We start from the raw sequence: 23364 nt of genomic DNA, 5'->3' as shown, positions 1-23364 counted from the left end.
ATGACAGTATTTTGAGAACAAGACACTCCTTTCTCATGTATTAAAATAAGACATAATATATGTGAGGTGATATAATATTGCATAATATTATGAATGATGCCCAGGAAAATTTTCCCCACTTCAAATTAGTTCTAATTAGTTCCATGGAGTCTGTTTCTTACAATTTTATTAGCATGAAACAGTAGCATATATGTAACTCAATAAAAAAATAAATTATATGCAAATCAGTCTATGATCTGACTAATTTTTGACTTTAAATTGTCTGTAATAATGGTCCCCAGTTTTCTGGACCTTTGTTGTTGTTAAGTTCTGTCAAATCGTTTCTACTCATGGAGACCCTGAATAGGGTTTTTGAGGTGCTACTGGTGGGTTTCAATTGCCAATCTTGTGGTTAATAGTCCAGTGCTGATCCTATAGTGCCACACCAAGATTCCTTTCTGGATGTATGCTATTTTTGTTTTTAAGTGTTATCAACTTGGTTACAACTCATAGCACCCCTACATAGAGTTTTCAAGGAGCAGCTGGTGAGTTTGAACTGTTGACCTTGTAGTTCACAGTCCAGTGCTTATGTTACAGTGTCACACCAGGACTCTGGACCTTGGTTGGTGGTTATGTGCCGTCGAGTGGGTTCCAACTCAGAGCGACCCTGTACAGGGTTTCCGAGGCTGTAAATCTTTACGGGAGCAGAAAGTCTCATCTTTCTCCCATGGAACAGCTGGTAGTTTAGATAGCAGAAATATTGAATACTAATAATGGAGAGACTCAATAGGGTGGCTAAGTGGAGACACAGAATATATAAAAACAAAATCTACCCTCTATAATCATCATTGTTAAATGTTATTGTATTTAGTGGTATGTGTTTTATTTACTTCTTGTTTTACTTCTCTTAGCTTTTTCTTGATTTAATGGGCATTTTTGTCTGGGTTACATTTATGGAATTATCAGTTATCTTTTTTTAATCTTACTATTTTATAGCAATAGTTTTAAAATACTTTGTTTTGAACACAATGATCGTCTCTAAATGGCAAAACAAACAATCAAAACAAAACAAAAATCAAGCAGCAACATATAATGATACTTAATCCATTACATGAGAATGTGTTTTGTTTTTTTTAGGATCATATTTACAATGTACTTGCTCTTAGAGTCTCTTCAATAATTGACCAACACTACCAGAAGTAAAAGTACTGTATAGGGACACACACTTGCAATACAAAGCAGAATAAAAGGAAATATATCAAATAGCACATGTATATCTTACAGAACTTCCACTTTACTATCAATGGCTTCTATGCAATGTGCCTCTTTTCAATAACTGTATTAACAACTACCAAGAAAGGAAAAGATGAGATTAAAATTAATGGTTCTGAACTGAATTGTATGAAGCCAGGGCCCCACATGTGGGAAAAGGTGCATTTAGTTCAGCAGCAACACAGTAAAGTGTGAAGATATTGGGCTTAGACGCAAATATTCCAGAATTGAAAGGTGTACAAGGCAAGATTAGATATAAAACCATAGTATACCGCTAAATAACCTTGAAACATACTTATATTGCAGTGTTCAAAGAGACATTCATTTCTTTGTACAAGGATAAGGAAAAATCCTTAAAAGTTACCTGTTGTAGTTTATGATATCATCAATATATATATAAAACATTGCATATACATATATGGAATGTGTGTGTCTAAGTGTAAATTTGGGGGGGGGGGGCAAATTGTTAGTTTTTTTGGATCTGCAACTTCTAGGAATAAAAACTTTTCACCACAACTTTTGTTCCCCAAAACTTAAGAAGAGTAAATTTTTAATAGAAATGGTTCTGTTATCCTACCCCCAGCTAAAGACTCACTTCAGAGATTTTGCTTCACAACTGCAATCAGAGAAACACAATGAAAGGAACTCTAGAATTTTTTACTATATCCTTTCACTTTGCCAATTGTTTCAGCAAGTATCTTTTGATATTTAAACTAGCCAATTCAAGTTCTTTAGCAGAAGATATAAGTTCTAAATTTGATTAAAACAAAGCAAATAGAAAAAAAAAAATCCAGTGATTTACTCTGACTGTAAACAATATATAGCATTTAAATCTCAAATTTCAAAATAAACATTCTACTTCAAGATCTATAATATTGTAAAGGTATGACAACTGGTAAAGGGAAAGTATATATGAAAAGTTGCAACAAAACTGCCCATTATTTTTCCCAAGAGAAAGTATACCTAACTATACTACCTTTGATACTTTAATTTAGTAACTTGATAATTTGTTAGCAAATGTCTTAAGCATACTGGCATATCAGATTACACAAGAGAAAAATATCCATCAAGTTCAGCAAAGAAAACTTATATAAATTTCTGTACAGAATTTTAAAAATAACAATAATAAATGGCTATGATTCCTCTATTAGCATAAACACATAATATTTATAAATCTGCCATATATATCAATATCTACATATGTCTCTTGTAGACAGCATATTGAAGGATCACATTTTCTTATCTATTCTGTACTGTCTCTTGATGGTGCCTTTCATCCATTGACATTAAGTGTAATTATCAATAGATATGAACTGATTGCAGTCAGTTTGTGTTTGTTTATGTAGTGCTGCTAGTTTCTTTGTTCCACATATTATCCTGCTGAATTACTTTCTTACTGTGAAATTTCCTCATTATATCAATGCTTACAAAATCTTCATGATTCTCCCTTTTCTTAATTTGATGTGAAAGTGTATTAATTTCCTTTAATGTTACCCTGTAATTTATTAGTTTCCTCTCCAATTTAAAACAGTTTACTTTATCCAGAAATCTGCTTGACTTCCTCACTTTCTGGAATTCTGTAACTATATTTTTCCCTCTGTTTGCTTTGTAATTTTCTTGATTATAAAATGATATCTCTGATTACCTATTTTCAGTCTCACAGATTTGAACACTTCTATATCTGGATTGAATTCTGGGTAGTGTTGCCATGCATGTCAATTTCTGGTTGTTGTCTGCTCTTGGTGGTTCTCAGTCCATAGGATTCCTTTTAGTATTTTGTGTAAAGCTAGCCTCCGTTTTAAAAATTCCCTTAATTCTTGTTTATCTTGAACGTTCTAATTCCACTGTTATATTTGAGTGACAGTATTTCTGGGTATATGATTCTTGGTTAGCAATTTTTTCTTTCAGGTTTTGTAAAAGTCTTCCCATTGCCTTCTTGCCTACATGGTACCTATGGAAACTAGAGCTTAATCTTACTGGTTTTGCTGTGTAGGTAACATTTGGGTTTTTTGTGAACTGCTTTCAAGATCAAGATTCTTTCCTTGTCTTTAACTTTAGAGTTTGATTGTGATATGTCTTAGTGATTTTATTTTGTGGTTTATCCTGTTTGGGGTTTTTTAGTTTCTTGAATGCTTATCTTCTCATCTTTCATGATGTTATTATGGAAAAATTTCTTCTGATAATTCTTTGACGATCTTTTCTGGGCTTTTCTTTCTCTTCCTGTTTTGGAATACTGATCACCTATAGGTGATTCCTCTGTATGTTATCCCACATGAATCGTAGATTTTCTTCAGATTAAAATTTTTTATTTTTCCTAATTATTCTTATAACTTATTATTATTGAGATATTTAATTTCAAGCTCTCTTATTCAGGCTTCTATTGATTCAAATCTACTCCTTTTCCCTTTCAATATATTGTCCATTTCTGATATCTTAGTATTAATTTTCTGGACTTCTGCTTATACATGTTTTATTATCACCATTTTTTTAATTCTTTTTTAAAAATTGTTCTTGTCATACTTTTTTGATTTCTTCCTGGTTTTCCTCAACCTTTCTATCAATCATTTGGAGGTACCAAAATGTCATTCTCCAGAATTCTTTCTCAGGTAGTTCTGAGGACTTTATTCCTTTAAAGTATTTTCTAATTCTGCCTCTTGGTGATATGTTTGAGCCACCTTGTCTTGTTTCTTTGTATGAACAAAAATTGCCTGCTGCTTTCATGACATTGTGGTGGTGTTGTATTTGTATCAAGTTGGTGATTGTATATTGATGTATTTTTAGGCATTCCCCTACTGCCTTCTGCTGGGTGTGATCAGGAGCTGAACTTGTGCACCATTCTCTGTTTGCTGTTTGTGCAGTTAAGTTCAGGGTGGATTTAGTTAATGTTGGTTGTTGCCATTGATCTGTTGTATAGCAACTAGTATTGGCTCTTGCCAATTGGTGGGGTTGTAGAGGGTAAATTTGAAGCTGTGCATTATAGGCAAAGTTGCTATCTCCTGTTGGGTAAGGTGAAAAGAGAAAACACAAACAACAGAGGAGGAAAACAAATAAGCAAATAACAGAGAATATAGTAAAGAAAAGAATAAACAGACAATGGCTTTTTCTACATCAATAAGCAGTATATCTCTGTATGACCTACTGTACTTTTGTTTTAACAGCTACTCTAAAAAGTTCAAGATGGCCATACTGCACCTGACTAGCCCGCACAAATCACCATTATCTTTCCTTCCTTCCTTCCTTCCTTCCTTCCTTCCTTCCTTCCTTCCTTCCTTCCTTCCTTCCTTCCTTCCTTCCTTCCTTCCTTTTCTTTTCTTCCCCATGTGTTCATTCAGTCATGTGAAAGCTAGTCCAGGGCTGGCTCAGGTGAACTTTGCAGATTTGGATCTAGGCCTGCCCAAGTGTGGTTATTGAGGATAGCTCCTCCCTCCTTTAATAAGACTTATAAGACTCACCTCTATGTGGTTCTGACCACCAGGTGAGCAGGAGTTTCCCTGGAGGTGTCCACTAGTGGAGAGTGGCCTTGCCTCTGATCACCAGAGTAGGGCAGAGAACAAGAAAAATAATCATACCTTTGTTTCTGTTAGCCACATGTAGGTTTCTCCAATGCAAACATGATTTCTTTCCTCTGAAGCTGCTCACAAATGCTCAAGATGACTGTGACAGGTCCAGTCAGCTGCCATAGCTCAGCAGTCACTGTTTTTTGCCATGTCTGTTCGGGTATCTCTCCTAGCAAGCATCTAGTCCACTTCTCTATGACTTTATCTGAAGTTCAGAGTTCTAGAACTATCATCTACATCTGTTTCATTTGCATATTTTGTACCTTTGTTGTAGAGGGTCCCTACAGCCTTTCTACCTAATATGTCATCTTATCCCACCTCTATATTTTAATTTTAAATAAATTATATTTCAATAGAGATTTTTAGAATTCTTTTCACACATCCCTACACTTCTTTTTAAACTGAGAAACAAGCTTTCAAAGCTTAAATGTGTCCTTTCATTTGAATAACTATACTTAATAAAATCACTACATATTTCTTATTTTTCTTTACTTTGAATCATTGAAAATTCCTTCAGAGAATGGAGCTGTTCTATGGGTGGTTGTTTAGAAACACTGGATTTTGTAAAGAACTACTATATATCATTCAATAAATGCTTCATAAATATATTTATATTAGTTAAACTTTTGATAATTATTGACCAGCTATAGAGTCCAGATTTTATAGTCATTGAAAATTAACTGGAGGTAAGCTAATTATGTTATTAGATTAACAAAGACATAATTTAAAGGGAAAAAAAACAATAAATAGGACAGAGTCATTATCAGTGTTTCTCTTGTAGAAGTTACAGAGTCAGCCAAAACAGTGACTCAATTAGATATCACTTCACCACCCAACAAATGTAGATGAGACATTCTTGGAAAGCAATTTTGGATCCACATCAGTACACATATGGCAAAAAGATCAAAGCCCCAGAGAAATATGCAAGTTGACTGCTTAATGTTCAGTTCTGTCAAGACTAGCTAAATATCCCTGGCCCTAAAAAGATTTTTTATAAGGGAAATCAGCTCTCCTTTTATTTATTATTTCCTAATAATGATTTTAAAGAACTCAAAACTCATACTCTTGTATCAATGATCCATCAATTGAAAGCAAGCAGGTGAGAAAGAGAGCATGACTCTAGGCAGAGGCTTCCAGGCTTTGTCCAGTGGCCAAGGGGGCAGCAGTGGCAGATCCTGTGGACGTCAGGCTGCTCCTGGTAGTCAGGCAGGTTGATCATTGGTCAGGTCTGGTTTTCTCCACTTTCTCCTCACTGGCTTCCTGTTGTTTTACTACCACCACAGCTGTTCCTCTAGCCTCCACCAGCAACATCGGCAGCAGCAACTGGAGGTGGGCTCCCATAATGTTTTAATGTGGTATTCCTACAATGTCCAAATCACATAATGCCCCATTATACAGAATAGATTGCTGACATTAAGTACGTATTATATAACTGCAATAAATATGTATCTTGGAAGACTTTTAAACATGTTGCTCCTGCTGCTGTGTGCTGTTGAATCAGAGGACTCATAGGGACCTTGTATAGGATTCCCAAGGCTGCAAATCTTTACAGGAGCAGAAAGGCTCATCTTTCTCTTACAGAGAAGCTGGGGTTTTTAAAACAAATGTAACCTAACTACTCATTCATTACAAACAACCTGGAGCAATAATCTTCCAAAATAACACAGTATAGAATGAATAAATTAAAAGCTCAGCTTTTTAACCAATGTAACTACCTGGTATATAAACGCAAAAATAAGTTGTTTACAAAATATATGGCTTTATAAATGAATAATGAACTCTGCTTTGAAAATTGAGTGCATCTTAAAATATGAACATATCTAAATATATGGAAATTGATGACATTTCTTTTTGATCTGTGATTGACCTGACATTGAAATGCTAGATAAGATACGCTCTTGGAAATGTCTCAACTGCCAAATTTTTAGAGTGCTAATGTGTATTATAAGTTGTTGGTCCAGGCTTACTGCAAGTCTGCCCAACACATGCTTCACATGCATATTGTGTTATTTGACCCAGACATCTCTTTCTCAATAGTTTAATTAGTCATGAAGCAAACTGTACTCACTTAAATAGAGGCTTCGTAAAATAAAACCAAATATGAATTGAAAGAGAAAATGCAGTCTGCTCAATTCAGCATAATTCATTAAAAAAAAAAAAGGCAATAAATGGACATTAGTTTTTCCACTTTAACCACTTGAAAAAGAGTCCAGCTTCTGGTGAGTCATATTTTATGTTCAATAGTTTTCTAGATGTATCTGCTTGCAGAAGAAACTTTACATGAAAAATGTGTCCCAATTGAAAATGATTTAATGATAACCATTAGTCTGTCATTGTGAGCTTTTCAGGCATTAGTACCAGGATTCTTAAAAGATGTTTTTGAGATTTCAACACACTATATCTACCATAGCACAACCTGGTATTGCCTGTTATTGATTAGTTTCTAATACGAGTTTTCATTCTTGATTAGGTCTCTCAATCCTGATTCTTTTAAGTTTAATTATTCTCTTGATTTCTCTATTTTTATTCTGTATTTTCTTTGAAAAACATGACAATTGAAACAGTAACAGTTCCTCACATGTATAATGATATACTTTGATTTATGTCTGCTTTTCCATATACTCTCTTATTAGTACATTGACAACTCTTTAAGGAAATGTTGCCATTTTATTTAAGGAATGATTAATACATTATCTGAGCAAATAGAGGTATGGCATTTTCACTGTATCATGGAATATATCTTTTCAAAACTATCCTTCAAAGGCAACATCACAGTGGGCTTTTGCTATAGTGCATCTTCCTTAACAAGTTAACACATACACAAAGGCTTATTTATTTACCACCATTGGTGTCATGGACATATATATGAAACATAGAACCCAGTGTTCTTGAGTCCTTTCTGACTCATAGTAGTCTTACAGGACAGAGTAAAACCACTTCATAAAGTTTCCAAGGATGTCATCTTTATGGAAGAAGACTGCCACATCTATCTCCCATGGAGCTGCATGGTTAATACCACCAACCTCTTGGTTAATAGCCAATCACTTTAAGCATTGTGTCATCAGTACTCTTAGGACCATCACATAGTTTATTTTATGTCATATATAAGGATATAGACAATTCTATTCCTTGGGAACATTGATTTGTTATTGCTAAGTGCCTTTAGTCAATTCCTGTATAGAGTTTCTGAGGAATGGCTGGTGAGTTGAACTGCTAATCTTGTGGTTCAAACCTACCTTGTAGTCCAATGCTTATCCTTACTATTGGCAGAGAGAGTGATGGAAAAGGGGAGTGACAGAAGAAGAAAGGTCTTTTGTGACAAATGTAAGATAGGTCAATGGATTGTGTATGTAGAGCTGGTTGAATGAGTGTATGTTTTGGTGTGTATATTTACATCAATAGATAAATATTTTTTTAAGTTATGTATATCAGTCTTTTGACTGGAAGTTGTTGTTGTTAAGTGTTGCCAAGTAATTTCCAACTGTATAGGGTTTATAAGGAGTGGTTTTGAACCACTGATCTTGAGGCTAGCAGTCCAGTGTTTATCCTACAGTGCCACACTGGGACTATTTAGCCTAAATAGTAATCCAAGAGCTGGTTAAGGAAATGCATATTTATAAATGTTAATCACATAAATCCCTCTAGCATGCAATGTACATTTTGAATGCAGACATGCATTGGGCTTCCTATGAATCCTCAGAGAATTTCAATAATTTAAAATGTTATTGTTATTGCTAAATGCCTTCAAGTCTGTTCGTTTGCAAAGCAAACCTATAGAAGGTTTTTAAGGAACAGACTCTGGTTTTAGATAAGTGACCTTACAGCTAACAATTCAGTGCTTAGCCCACAGCACTATACTAGGACTCCATTAATTTACAATTATTTAAATATGTATTGTTATGTGCCGTGGAGTCAGTTCCAACTCACAACGACCCTGTACAGGGTTTCCGAGGCTGTAAATCTTTACAGGAGCAGAAAGCCTCATCTTTCTCCCGTGGAACAGCTGGTAGTTTAGAACTGCTGACCCGGAGGTTAGCAGCCCGATTCGTAACCACTACACTACCAGAGCTCCTTGTGTGGCACTGTGGATAAATGTGCCAGTCTGCAAAGCCATTTGAACTGCAAGGTCGGCAGTTCAAGCTCACCAGCTGCTCCTTGGAAATCCTATGCAGGGTTGCTGTGGGTCGCAACAGACAAACAAAATATGTATTGCTTAAATCTCTCACTCTTCATAAAAAGCTCAAGGTCTCTGAAATGTTTATGATCCTTGCACAAAGTATTTAAGTTTCCACATGAATTTATAACATTCTATAAAATAATCCACATTAGAATGATTTTAGGTAAGATCTGACTAAATAAAAGAGTTGTAACATAAATAAGAATAAATAAGACAGCTGTTGTTGTTAAGTTCCTTTGAGTTGGTTATGACTCATAGACACTTTATGTAAGATTTCCATGGAGCCAACTGGTCACTTTATACTGCCGACCTTGAGGTTTAAATTGACTTTCTGGCCCAGTTCTTTAACCTACAGTGTCACACTAAGTCAATGTAATTAATTGCTTCTGGATTTAGACATTCCCTAATGTTTTAGGTCTGGTTTTCTATGGAAGCAAAATCAGTGAAACATATATATGTTTCACTGGTTTTGCTTATTTAGGAAAATAAATTGAAGCATTCCTTCAATTTATTGGCTGCTCATAGCCAATAATCATAGAGTTAACTATGCCTGTATTTATAATGAGAAGTTTATTATCAAGGAAATGGCTTACAATTGTAGAGTTCCAGGTGCTTTGCAGAAAAGAGAGAGCAAACCTTCCTGCCTTTTATATTGGGAGAAGGCCACACTCACGAGGAAGCATCCCTTCAATTAACTGGCTACTCATAACCAACAATCATAGAATCTACTGTGCTTGTATTAGGCTTCATCATCATGGAAATAGGCACATCCCAACTCTAAATCTCTAGAAATCCTGGCCTAGTCCAGTTGACACAGACCCCTAATTATTACAGACCATCCTTGACAGCTTGACACCCACAAACTATATGCATAATTTGTAAACAAAGAAAATTGAAAAGTCATACTTTCCCCTAACATGATATAACTGAAACACATACAACTGAAAATGCCCTGACCTATTTACATATTATGTCACAAATGAACAAAGCAAAAGTATTTGATGCACACATATGAAAAAGAAAACAAAAAATATATATTCATTTAAATATCCAAATGGCACATACTGTACACAGCCATACTAAATTCATGGGCCTAGAGTTTCAGAGCTGCTCTATATATTCATGCCACTGCCTCTACCATCATCCCTTCTTTTGCCACTTTTCCAGGCAGGGATCCTATGCTCCACTCATGCTCTTCCTTTTTTTGGTGGTCCTGGGATCATTTATTACTGAAATCAAAGATGAACTATTCTGTACTTTTAGTTGCAAATTGTCTACAATTGCAGGTTAACAATCCAATTAATCCCACTATCAATTATCCAAAATTGAAATAATAAAATCCTATCAGCATCATCTCCCGCCTCTTTCACAAGACCCATCTGAAATAGAGCAAAACTCTTCAGTGGGGATTCTACCATGACTCCCCCATTCTGAAACTAAGCACACCCATGAAATCTTGTAGGTCAACCACTTCATGCCTTTATATCCCCCCAATTTTGAAGGCCAAATTCTAAATTTCCCATTCCTATTAACCCAGTATGCTGAGGAGGCAAGTATGTTCCTTGATCTGAAGAACCTTCCATCCTAGTTGGAATTTGAGCAAGCAATTGCATCCATAAACAAAAGTCCAGTCCCATCAAATTGTAGCAACTGACACTTGTTCACAGTATAAGACATTCTTATCTTGATCTGGGAGTCCTGGTGTAGCGTTGTGTGTTAATGTGCTGGAATGCAATGTCAGTCTGAACAGCAAAGTAGACGGTTCAAACTCACCAGCTGCTCCTTGGAAACCCTATACAGGTTCACTATGAGTCAGAACTGACTTGACAACACTTGACTACAACTATCTTCATGTGGTCAGGTTTTGGTCACAATTCGGTTCTTGACATCCAGGCCAGGTCAAATGGGTATCAGCTGCAAATTACACAGGACTGGCCCCTTCACTCTCAGCCCTAGCCCCTAGAGGCTAGGTCAGTTTCTGTGAGCTCATGAGTTCACATAAAACCCTAAATTTCTGACCTGCCAGCCTCCCTCTTATCTCAAGGTCATTCGGTGTCAAATAGAACAAGCCCAAACTCAGCACATGTTTTCATTGCTGCATTTCCCCAAATTCTACTCACACGTAGACCTAGTGGGTCACCAGTAGGCATACCAGATGATCAGCTGGTTCTCATTAATGTTCAATTCTAGAAGGTGGTTTTCTCTGATGGGCCAATTTTCCTTGCCTTGATGCCTCCAAAGCAAACAGCTTGTTTGAATCTCACAAAAGCCAAACAGTCTGCTTGTTTTTTTAACCCTCTGTTTTCTTTCAATCAGGAATCTCCTGTTCTCTCAGCAGTTCTGGGTTGGTCTACATGTCTTTTCAAATGCAAATGTACCAGCTCTGAGGATTCTGGGTGGGGTTCAGGATTTCACCTACAAACTCTTATTCTATGGTAACTTAAAGCAAAAAGTCTATTTCTCTCTGTGCAAATTCTAACTCCCCTTTAAGCAAATTCAATATAGTATAGGCTGAAGGTGGGCTTACAAGCTCTCTGTAATCATAATTGCCAATAATAATTTCTATCACATATGAAAATCTATTTTATAATAGTAGGCAGTAGAAATTAATGTCTATGAGACAGTCAAATACATAAACGTTTTAAAACACTCAAGTTCAATCTTTTCTTCTTCCTTGGACTAATCCCATTCATATGTATATGGCTGTGGGCCTCTGGCAGGGTGGTTCAACTAGCATGTCATCAGCACTAGGCAGCTCTAGAAGCTGCTGCTCTCCCCTCTGCTACGTATTTTATCCCCACATTTCTTTCACCTCTAAGGGTTACAAAGTACAAAATCTCATGCTTTCATGAATCTGGAGCCACAGCAATGAACTCTGCTCCTGATTCCAGCTGCTTAAACCAAGTGGGATTCATGCCTGACTTCCTCTGACTCCTTAAAGGGAAAAAAGAACTAAATTCAACATCAGCCCAAGGCCGATTTATATGAAGTGGAGGTCAGACATGCCTCCACCCTATATCACTGCCTTTACAATTAGACTGACTTGTGTATAAATTTAGAAAACTCATCCTTGTGATTTTGTTTCTCTAGAACTGCACTTTTGGTACCACTTGTCTTAGGCTGGGTTTTCTGGAGAAGTAAAACCAGTATATCTATATCAAGAGAATTTTAATATTAAGGAAATAGCTTATAATTGTAGAATCTCAGGTCCCCAGTGGAAGAGAGAGAACAAGCCTTCCTGAATGTCCTTTATATTGGGAACAGGCCACGCCTCCAAGGAAGCATCACTCAATTGATTGACTGCTCATAGCTTAGAGTTAACTATGCATGTATTAGGTTTCATCACTATAGGCATAAGCACATTCCAACTGCGAAAGCTCTAGAAATCGTCTAGTCAAGTTAACACAAAACACTAACGATTGCACCTCAAGAATATTATTTTATTATAAATTAAAACCTGCAGTTTATCTTTTCTTATATACATGTTCACCAAAGTAATTAATCATTACCTGAGTATTTTTGTCCTTACCTAAATAGCAATATAGCTGCTACATTGGTAAATGTTTGTGAGTTGGTTCTGACTTACAATGACCCTGTATAGGGTTTCCAAGGAGTAGCTGCTGGGTTTGAACCACTGACTTTGTGGTTAGCAATCCATTGCTTATCTGCTTATCCTATACTACCACACCAGAACTCTGTAAATATTATAGATAGACTAATAAATAACAATAATAATAATAAGTTAACAACATTAACTGGATGCCAATTCATGCTCATATACTATTCTAGGTGGTTTTGTACCAAAGTTGGTATGGTATTTCTATATAATAAAATTAGATGTTTACTAGATTTACCCTTATGAGGTTAGTACTTACATTTTTGAGTTTTGAAAAGGATCACTTTTTTTATGAAATACATGATCTCCATCAATGGTCTATCTTCTGATACTGTCATTTTAATGGGAAACAAAACTGATGGATGTAATACATTGATTTCAACTGATTTTGAGGCAGAGATTGCAAAAGACACAGTTTTAACTTGTATCACATTTAACTTTGAGTAAAAAATCCAGTGCATTATCCCACAACGTCACACTAGGACTACAGAAGGTTGTATATTAAGAGTGATTATATCAGCATTCTGGTTGGGTGATTGAGGTTTAGTGAATTACTTAATATGTCTCTTCTAACTATTGTCTTTGTAACTCCTACCAAATAACCTGTTTGCCCTGATGACCCTAGACAAGAAAAGGTGGACAAAAACATGATAGGATGACATAATTAAGTTGTGAATGTTAGCACAATGATTCTGATGATAAAATCTTGGAAATCTAATGTGAGTTTAAGATAAGCCATCTCAGAAGCAGGAGGGGGAAATCTTGCTATCCTCAATAATGAAGAGTCAGGAGTAGAGCACATATCTTTGGACACCAAAGTTCCTATGCTTGAACCTTCTCAACACATGGACAGAAATCTGTGACAACGGAAGAATAGTCAGGGGGCAGCACCAGCCTAAACAAGAACAAGAGAAGGAGACAGAGCAATGTGTTTCCCAGTCAATGGAACAAGTAAAGCTGAGTGTCTTTGGGATGATGGCTTGCTTGCAGATTGGGATGCTTCCAAGCACTTATAAGCTGGTCTTCCTAGACTTGATAAACCCACGGAACTAGAGCTGAGTACCTTCAGATGTAGGTTTGTAGTGGAGTGATGACTCTTGTGGCATTTATCAGCAGTTCTAAAAGAACTTGTTAACATTGACCTCACACAGAGAGGCCTGCCTGTGAGCATGGCAGAGAAAGGGCTGTCATGACTGAAAAAACTGTGCCTTGATCATTCTCTGACCCTGTGTTGTAACCTCTTAACTTTCTTAATAAACCCCATAACTAGGACTTAGATGTCTGAGTTCCCTGAGGCCCTTACAATGAATTATCCAATCCAGGTTGAGAAGAGTAGAGTTCTGTGGGAGGAATGGTTGGTACTCATTTTTACAGTGATTTAAACAATCATGAGATGTCTGGATAAATTCTGAATGATAATATTATATATTGTCATTGCATGTTACCATAGTATCATTATATATTGCCATAGTATCTATTATATAGTACCATTATACAATACATATATTATAAATATATACCTGCATTTTGTAACAGCAGTTTTTATCAGGTCACATAAAGCCTGCGAAGAGTGGAAATCTTTCAGATTTCCTTGAATTTGGATGTTTACAACTCTTTCTCTTCATTTTGATTTGTGGCCCATTAGCAAATGAAGGTTCTGTGAGCTTTTCTCTACTTGGAGGAGACATTTTTTTTCCCCAGTCGCATTCTGAGTGCCTTTGCACCTTCCGGTCCTGTATCTGACAGTGTTTCTCTGCTATTCATAGAGTTTTCAGTGACTAGTGATTTAGAAGTTATTTGTCACTCTTTCTTCCTAGTCTGTCTTTGTTTGGAAGCTCATCTGAAACCTGTCCACCATGGGTGACCCTGCTGGTTATTTAAAATACCGGTGGCATAGCCCTCAGAATCACAGCAATTCAAACCACCACAGCACGACAGACAGATGGACAGACAGACGAGTGGCGGTTGTGTGGTAGCTGTTAAACATGAATCTCTTTGCGCTACGGCCCTTAAGTCCGGCTCAAAGGTAGGATTTCTGTCCTCAGATGTCGGGTCAGTCAAGAGGCGGAAGCACAGCAGGGGCGACAGGGTTGTAATGAGAGACACTTTGGGCTGCGCATGAGGATCTCTAAGTTGGTCGAGCCCGCCTCAAAGCCATGATCCAAGGGCTAGGCCGGGACAGTGCCCTCGCGTCCTGGGTAAGTAGGACAGTCTGGCTGGCCGCTGCAGTCTCTTCCTGCTAGGCAACATCCCCCCATGGACCTGGTCTCCAGACACGTTTCACCCCGCCGCTCCGTGGTCTGGGTTTCATTTAACACCTCCACCAGGTCTGTACAGTCCTTGCACATCGTTCAGCTGCTGCTCCCTCTATTAGCGTGACCTCTCAATATCTAGAGATCATCATTTGAGAGTATAGCTGAAACAATTTCTATTAGAAGAACGAGAGAATTTCTCAACCCTGCTGCCTATTACAATCACTTGGTAGCATTTAACAAATGATTATTTCCTAAGACCTCCTGAAACCAATTAATGAAGAACAATTGGGTATAAGGCCAAGTCACATAGGCATTTGCAAAAGATCCCTGAGTGATTCTAATGTTCAGTCAAGTTTAAAAAAAAAAAAAAAAAAAGACTAGAATTAGTTATCACTTTCTGATTCAACCTCTGAGCTGTTGAAAAGACACAGAAATGACATAGTTGAAACAAAGATAATAATAACTGCTTTAAATCAACACTTAGACACTTAGACATTATTTTTCCTGATCTGAAGCATCCTTAAACATTAAAAAAGATGTGAAGATGCTAGATTCGGGATGCTTACATTGTGGGGTAGAAGCAGAAAGCAATTTGAGTCAGAGGAAGATGGATTTACTTGAGTCTTGGCCAAGTTTGTCAGTTGTCTTATAATTTGACATCCTTTTATATCCTGTTACTGATGCCATTAAGTCAGCTCCCACTAATCGCAACCCTATATACAACAGAATAAAACCCTGCCAGTCCCGTGCTACCCTCAGAATTGTCTCATGTTTGAGTCCACTGTTGCAGCCACCACATCAGTCCATCATGTTGATGTTCTTTCTCTTTTTCACTGACACTTTACTTTATGTCATACTTGATGACATCCTTCTGTAGGGATTGGTCCCTATATTACAACCTAGTAAACAGCCAAAGTAAAGTCAAATCTGATATTATATGTGCTTACTCTGAATTCCTGGCAAACAGCACCAAGGAAAGATAAAAAATAGTCTCATTCATTACACACACCTCCAAATTAACCTGAGTGCCAGTGAAAAGGAACAAGGTTTTAAAAGGGAAATTGATAGATGCACAGTTTAGTCATTTTGTGAGACAACAGATATACTTAAAATGTACCTGTATGTTAGAAGGTAGCTACTATATGATTTTAAATTATTAGGCTAGAAATCTTGTATTTAAGCCAAAATTTCCTCCTAAATTAAGTAAAATACTTTCCTGAAATCAGAGCCTCAAGCCCTTTTAACCATATTTTAATATTTTATACATATGTATAAATACATAGCTATATACATGCATATATATATTACCCTGGGTAGGGTTTTTGAGGAGTGGATGTTTAGTTAGAACTGCTGACCTTTAGTTCTAATCGACCTTGCAGTCAGAGCCTTAACCTAAAGCACAACAGGGCTCCATTAGCAAATTTCAAAGTTAATGATGTAGGATGACTTTTAGGAGTAATAAAAATGTTCTGACATTAGATAGTGATGATGGTTGCACAACTGTTGAATGTAACCAAACTTCTGAATGGTGCAGTTTATAAAGCTAAGTTTATGGTGGTGATTATGTGCTGTGGAGTCGGAACCTACTCATTATGACCCTACAAGGCTTTCCGAGGCTGTAAATCTTTACGGGAGCAGAATGCGTCATCTTTCTCCTGCGGAACAGCTGGTAGTTTTGAACTGCTGACCTTCAGGTTTGCAGCCCAATTTGTAACCACTATGCTACCAGAGCTCCAGTTTAGCTATGGTGGCACTGGAGGAAAAGTACTCAACCGCAAGGTTAGCTTGAACCACAAGGTCGGCAATTCGTACTAACCAGTAGCTCCCTGGAAGCACTCCACAGGGTCACTATGAGTCAAAACAGACTGGAAAACACTTAACAACAACAACATTTTCATTACATGAATTAAAATGCATTCTAACAAAAACAATAGAGGACCCAATCAAGGAGAAGTTCAGGAACCTTTTTTTTTTTTTTTTTAAATACTGTTTGAATGATTGGTTCCCTATGATAATAGATAAATTAATAAGCTTATTATAAAGGGAAGTAAGCCTGAGGAAGATGCTGAGACATGGAAAGAAGGAGAGTTCACAATCTCCAAAATGAAGCCAGAGTGTAGCAAATACTGGTTGAAGCCTGTCCTACTACTACGTGAGTATACAATGGGTTTCCATTACTTAACACAGTTGTGTTTGGATAGACGTTATTTATAAAAGTAATAATTTGAAAAGGTAAATCCAAAAATGCCCTTATTCTTATCCCCATTTAATTTACAGATTTTTAAATCTTGAAAAATGACACAAAGAATGAATGTTACAAAATGGGGATGTGATATAAATTGTTAACAACAATTATCAGATACTCTATCAACTCAGAATGTTAAACTTACACTGAACCTAATTGTGTCCCCTCTCATTTATTTCTTTGTAAAATGCAAATATTTTGTCTTATTTAACTTTTGATTTTGATGTTAGGTTATACGTGTTTTCCTAAGTTAATAGTTTACTCCTTAATAGTAAGAAAACATTCATTTATTCTCATGCATGGATTGTTATACAAAAATGAAAACTTTTCTGAACTACGAACAGCATTCTTATAACATTTAATTGTATAAGAGACTTGGAATACACTAACAGATTCTTTTCTTATAGTCTTTAGATATTCTAAATTTGGAAAATGTTTTAAAAAAAAACAACGTATAATAAATATCTTGTAAACTGACATTCCAGGTATTATCCTCCTTTTCTTTCTGTAAACTGTATAAAACTTTAGACAATATTTGCTTCAAATAGTAATTTATATAATTGTGTTATGATTACCTTATTGCTTTGTTGTGGTTGCTGTTAAATTCCATGGAGTCAGTTCTGCTTCATAGCATCCCTGCTTTGAGTTTTTGAGAAGCTGCTGGTGAGTTTGAACTTCTGATCTTATGGTTAGCAGTCCAATGTTTATCCTATAGTTTCACACCAGGACTCCACTTTACTGCATTATGATGTTCAAACCCTTATGTGGAATGAAGCTATGATTTATTTAATATACCTAATATTAATAATGAACATTTGAAATCCTGCTATGCACTTAGCAAGGGACTGTGAACTACAGTTCAAGCCTACCAACCACTTGGTCGAAATATGAGGCTTTATGCTCCTGCAAAAATTTACAGCTTTGGAAACCCTATACAGGGTCACTATAAATTGGATTAAACTCTATGGCACTTAATAACAACAACAAACAATAAAACATATTAATAAACAATGCCTTATTTTAAAAATTTAGTGACTCCCCATCAGCTTCAGGATAAGATTCATATTTCTAAAATAGAATACACGATCCCTTGACTTGGTTCTTGATTAGCTCCTTTGTTCAGATACCACCATTCATTCTGAAGTACACTAGAATCTTCCAAGGCCATAAAACTTTTCATTGTTCTAGCTAGTCATGGGAACATGCAAATGTCTATTAATCATGTGCAAAACTCCCCTTCTCACATTTTCCTCATTCCCTCCTTAGCTTTCAAATACTTCTACTCCACATATAGATTTGAAATCAAGCATTAGATATTCTGAAATGCTTATTTATCCTTCAATTTGGTTAGGTTCCCTTCATCTGAGCAAACAACATTTTGGTGTTGTACCTCTCTGTCATCTCTCACATTGAAAAGTATTCATCTATTTTGTTAGTAGGTTTTTTTCCGTTGAACATTAAAATTCCAGCCAATAGAAAATCTGTTTTAGCCCACTAAATCCAGTGCCCAGAACAGTCTAGTGTGTGGTGGTTGTTGTTAAGTGCTGTCATTTCCAGCGCATTATCCCGATACCAGGATCTCCAAAAAATAGTTTTTCTTCTTCTGTGAATAAACAAATTTCAAGTTTCATTTGAATTGCAGGTGTCTCCAGGCATAATTTAGGTGTCTTCTTTTTGTTGGCTACGCTGTCAGCCCCCAAATTATAGTGAGCACATGCATTACAGAGGAAAACACTGCCAGGCCCTATAAGGCCCCCAACCCCATGATCTTTTGCAGATCATACCTTTGTGATTCATTGGGCTTTGTTGGTGATTTGTCACTTATGGATTCTCTTGTGTTGCAGAGTAGCATTGCTCCATTGGGTTTTCTAGGCTATAATCTTTGCCAACAGATTTCCAGAACTGCTCTGGATAGGCTTGACCCTCCCCCCCACCCCCCCAACCAAACCTTTAATTACCAGCTGAGGGCAAACTGTTTGTTCCACTGAGAGGTCTTATTATGCACAGAAGTTTAACTGACTGCTTCTAAGAAGTACATCACCAGGACTTTCTTCCTAATCAATATTTATCTAGAGGCTTGGCTGAAGCCTGTTCCTCTTTGTTGCTGTTATTATTAGTTGTGAAATCTGTTCTGCCTCATGTTGTTGTTGTTGTTAGTGTCATTGAGTTGGTTCTGACTCATAGTAACCCTGTATAGGTTTTCCAAGTAGTGGCTGGTGGATCTAAACTTGCAATTCTAACATACCTTGAAGGCCTATGTTTATCCTACAGCACCACTCCAGGACTCATAGTGACCCTGAATAGGGTTTCTGAGGCTGTAAATCTTTATGGGAGTAGAAAGCATTATATTTCTTCCAAGGAGCAGCTCGTGGGCTCAAAATGTGTTTTGTAGTTATTAGTCCATTGCTTATCCTACAGATTCTCCAGCATTCCTCTTCAGAGCCACTCAGAAAGCATCACTGACAGAAAGGGGTTGACTGAGGATAATAGATAAAATAGGTAAAGTGCTAGTTGGTAAATGTCAAGGGAGTACTGGATTATAAAATCATTTCCAGTCATCATCCTAAGGATTGAGTCAGGCAATTATATTGATGGATGCTAAAATGTACAAGGAAAATTTTGATGAGAATAAGACGCTTATATGCACTTACCATTATTCTTCTGGACTTCTACTTTAACCTTTAAGGAAGCACTCTATTTGTAAAAGAGTCCTGGTGTGGCACTGTGTGTTAATACGCTGGATTGCAAAATCAGTTTGAATCTCAAGGTGGGTGAATTTCAAGCTCACCAGCTGCTCCTTGAAAACCCCATATAGGGCAGCTATGGGTTGGAGGTAACTTGTTGGCACTTAACAACAATAACAGCAATATTTGTAAAATTGAGTTACTTGCTTTTCACTCTACATTACCATTTAGCCCCCATTTTTAATATTTCCTTGTTTCCTTTTAATATTTGCTTGTATATAGACAATGCAGAGGGAAACCTTTTTTTTTATCATTATTGTCTAAGCAGTTACAAGAAGCTTTGGTAGCATAATGGTTACGAAATGGGTTGCTAACTTCAAGGTCAGCAGTTCAAAACTACCAGCTGTTCTGTGGGAGAAAGATGAGGTGTTCTGTTCCCATAAAGATTTATAGCCTCGGAAACCCTGTATACTCAAAAAACGACCTCTAGTCTATCTTTTGCCATCATTAAATTCTCCATTTCTTTACTCTTGTCAGTATGCTATCAAAACTGCTGCTGTTCGTACTTTTCTTTTTTCTTTTTTTGTTAAATATTACACTCATTTCTTCATAGGCCTTCTCATTAGCAGGTCTCCCACCTCAAACTTGTTATTCTCTAATTCCATGTACACACACCTAGCTAGCCAGTTTTCCTTTATGATTGGTCTTCACTTATTCAAAGAATCTTCCTAGAATAGTTTGTATCCCTAAATGACCTATTCCTAAACATTCTCTATATTGCTTTTCTCATATTTATTATAACTTGTATTTACTTGTACAACATAGATCTTTCTTCTTAGCTATCTGTTTTACTTTGGCTAGTGTAGTGAGTAGCAGTAAACAAATGCTTGATAATTTCTTACACGGCTGGGCTTGTCCTATCACATTCCTGCTTTTTAGACATGAGAAAAAAATTAAATAAATCTTGCCTTAATTAGCTACTGGTAAAAAGATATGAGTGGCATGTGGAGCAGACATGAGCCCAACCCACATCTTGGAATTAATCCCTAACAAGTTCAGGCAATATTAAATGAACCCCTGACCGACAGGTGGTGGTTGATGATGGCTGTGTGTCATGGACTTGGTTCCAACTCATAGTGATCCTGGAAAGGATTTCTGTGGCTGTAAATCTTTATGGGAGCAAAAAACCTCACCTTTCTCCCACAAAGTGACTAATAGATTCAAACTACTGATTTTGTGATTAGCAGCCCAGATTGTAATACACTGCACTACCTGTGCTCCTGAAAAACAGGTAGGAGATAAAATAATACTTATTGAATCAGCATCGGACTGTGGATCACAAGGTTGACCACTCAAACCCACCAGCTGCTCCTCTGAAACCCTATATAGGGTCACTATGAGTCAGAACTGACTCAATGCACTTAGCAACAGCAAAATATGTATGTAGTGGTTGTTGTATGCTATTGAGTTGGTTTCGACTCAGTGACCCTGTATGGGTTTCTGAGGCTGTAAATCTTTATGGGAGCAGAAAGCCTCATCTTTCTCTTGGAGAGTGACTAATAAATTTGAACTGCTGACCTTGAAGCTAATAGCACAACTCTTATCCCACTAGGCTACCAGGGTTCTTATATATAACTGTTGTTGTGAAGTGCCGTCTAGTCAGTTCTGACTCACAGCAACCCTGTATAGGGTTTCCAGGGATTGTCTGGTGAACTGGAACTGCTGATCTTGCAGTTAAAATTGACCTTGTAGTCCAGTGCGTCATCCCATAGTGCTACACCAGGACTCCAGCAATTAGATAGATAGATAGATAGATAGATAGATAGATAGATAGATAGATAGATAGGTAATTTAAATGTTAGGACTATCAGAGTTAGTCAACCCCAAGTAACCATTGAAATCATATTTAATTTTATTAGGATTTCACCTAACCTAACAACTTTTCAGAAACCCTATACAGGGTCACTATGAGTAGAACCCATTCGACAACACTCAGCAACAACAGCCATATATTACAAGATAACTTGTTTTGTAAAAATATCATGATTTTACCCTAGACTGTCTGTAACTCTAGCCAAACCTCATGACTCAATTAAAGATAAAATTGACTAGGTAAAGAATGCAGGAATGGTTATCAATCTGGTCTTATCATAGCTTGGGTGATCTGTGGATCTTCATAAATGTAGGAAAGCCAAACACTGTGTTGAGATCTTTGACCCCTACCGATAAATTTGACAAGAGTTTCTACATTAGAGGTGAAGAATATGTGTGAAGCAAGTCCTTCAGACAATTCAGACAGTTGTGACATTCTCTGTTCCTTTTCCTCTAGCATCTTTAGGCTTCAGAACAAACAGTTATACCCAAAGATACCTGATGCTTGTTCTGTATTGTCCTCAAGTCGATTCCTATTCATGGCAACCTTATAGGACAGAATAGACTGCTCATTATGATTTCAGAGTCTGTCAATTTTTAAGGAAGCAGACTGCCTCATCTTTTTCCTCTGAAGAGGCTGGTAGGTTTGAACTGCTGCCATGTGGTTAGCAGTCTAACACTTAACCCTCTACACCACCAGGATGCCTTAATGCTGGTTGTTGTTGTTGTTAGGTGTCATCCAGTCAGTTCCAACTCATAGTAACCCTATGCACAACAGAACAAAACACTGCCCAGTCCTGTGCCACCAAAACAACTGTTGCTATGTTTGAGTCCACTGTGGGGTACCACAGTGTCAATCTGTCTTGTTGGGGGTCTTCGTCTTTTTCCCAGACTCCCCACTTTTTCAAGCATAATGTTCTTCTCCAGGAACTGGAACACAATATATCATTTGTGCTATATTTGACAACATGTCCAGAGAATGAGAAGCTAAGTATTACCATCTTCCCGTCTAAGAAAAATTTTGACTGTTCTTCTCACAATACAGATTTGTTGGTCTCCTGGCAGTCCAGGGTACGCTTAGTATTCTTCACAAACAGCAGAGTTTCAATGCATATTCTTCTACAGTCTTTCTTACTCATTGTCCAACTGTTGCATGCATATAAGGCAATTGAAAATACTATGGCTTGGGGTGCACCATGTATCTTAGTTCTCAAAGTGACATCTTTGCCTTTAACAAGTTAAAGAGGACTTTTGCATCAGAATTGCCAAATTGAATGTGTCTTTTTATATCTTGATTTCTTTTCCATGAGCATTAATTGTGGAGCCAAACTTTATACCCTGGTGCCAGAAAGGCTCTGAAGGATAATTACCTGTAAAAACAAAGCAAAACAAAAGACTGTTTTGATTTTAAACTAAAATCAACTTACTTTCCCATTTTAAGTATCTGCTTGTGAAGACCTGACTTGGACTGCTTGTCATTGTAGGATACAGCACTGCAGAGTCCTGGTATGGCACTATGGGTTAATGTACTGGGCTGCGAAGTCTGCTTGAACTGCAAAGTAGGGAGTGCAAGCTCACCAGTGGCTCCTCTGTTGTTGTTGTTGTTGTCAGGTGCCATTGAGTCAGAACCGACTCCATGCACAGCAGAATGAAACAATGTCCGATCCTGGGCCAACCTCACTACCACCGCCACACTTGACGCCATCA

This window comes from Chrysochloris asiatica, unplaced genomic scaffold (genome assembly GCF_000296735.1).
Source record: "Chrysochloris asiatica unplaced genomic scaffold, ChrAsi1.0 scaffold00005, whole genome shotgun sequence".
In the NCBI taxonomy this organism is placed as follows: Eukaryota; Metazoa; Chordata; class Mammalia; order Afrosoricida; family Chrysochloridae; genus Chrysochloris; species Chrysochloris asiatica.
Note: the sequence above shows the minus strand (reverse complement) of the source record.